We start from the raw sequence: 1222 nt of genomic DNA on the forward strand, positions 1-1222 counted from the left end.
TTTTTTAGGGAGTAACGCAATATTGTAATGCATTACTTTTAAAAGTAACTTTCCCCAACACTGGTGGTGAGTAATTACACTCTAAAAAATGCTGGTTCAAAACAGCCCAATTGCTGGGTTTGTCCCTATTTTACCCAGCACTGGGTTATATTTAACCCAGCATTTTTTAGAGTGTAGGCAAGTTTACTGCAAAATAAATCTTTTTTACCATAAAAATAAAAAATAAAAATAAATTTTTGATATATTCAACTCTTATTGATATAATTGAAAGTGATTTATTTACCAGCATAATTCTGCTGTTTTTGTTTGTTAATATTCAGGCCAACCTGCGGAAGAAGTGTGATGGTCGTAAAAGGAGAGGGACGAGAGGTATTAACTCTACACTAGAGGGCGCTGGCACCCCACGGTGGGTGGGCATTTGCTTTAATCCCATTCCCAAAACCACCCGGCATCACCTCTCCCGCAGCCTAGCGTTCAAAGGTGAGCATAGGTGTGTTTTGGGATACAGCTGCCTAACTGACCCATGTTAAATGAAAGAATATCTCAGTTCTGTAATTGGAGTTTCAGAGCACTACCAACTTAAAGGCATAGTTCACCCAAAAATGATGGACTGTCATCATTTACGCCGTTCCAAACCTGTATGACTTTCTTTCTTCTGTGGAACACAAAAGAAGATATTTTGAAGAGTTGTTACCAAACCGTTCCGGTTCCCATTGACTTCCATTGTATTTTTTTTGTCCATACTGTATAATGGAAATCAATGGGACCGGAAAACATTCTTCAAAATATCTTCTTTTGTGTTCAGCAGAAGAAAGAAATTCATACAGGTTTGGAACGACAAGAGGGTGAGTATAATATTTCATAATATAACATATAATATTTCTGTGTGTGTATGTTTTCCTTCTTTTTCTTTCTGTCTCTCCCACTCATCTCTCCACAGATAGTGGGTGTGGATCATTGGATCGAAAACAAAAAGCCTAACCACACCACACCACACCCAAACCCAAAGCAGAGTAGTAGTGTCAGTCCAGTCTTAAGCCTTAGTTTAGGATCAGTAAAGTGCTGGAGAGGCAACTGGAACAGATCTAATACTTACGCCACGCTAAGATGAAAAAGGTTTTTAATTGTAAATGGAAAGTCTGTTCCATAAGTTGTGTTTAATGATTCAGTGCACTTTGTCTTGAAATTCTATTCCTATTTTGAATGTAGACTAACAAATAAT

The 1222-nt window shown here is 37.6% G+C and overlaps 1 long non-coding RNA gene across 1 annotated transcript in view; it reads left to right on the forward strand.

The window, feature by feature from the left end:
* Positions 1–1010, forward strand: part of LOC107678402 (uncharacterized) — a 1529-nt gene extending 519 nt beyond the window's left edge. The window contains exons 2-3 of the long non-coding RNA XR_001632936.1: positions 321–480; positions 941–1010. This is a non-coding gene — a long non-coding RNA (uncharacterized LOC107678402). The remainder of the gene's footprint in view (positions 1–320; positions 481–940) is intronic.
* The last annotated feature ends 212 nt before the right edge of the window (positions 1011–1222 follow it).

This window comes from Sinocyclocheilus anshuiensis, unplaced genomic scaffold (assembly GCF_001515605.1).
Source record: "Sinocyclocheilus anshuiensis isolate Anshui unplaced genomic scaffold, SAMN03320099.WGS_v1.1 scaffold112, whole genome shotgun sequence".
NCBI classification, from domain to species: Eukaryota; Metazoa; Chordata; class Actinopteri; order Cypriniformes; family Cyprinidae; genus Sinocyclocheilus; species Sinocyclocheilus anshuiensis.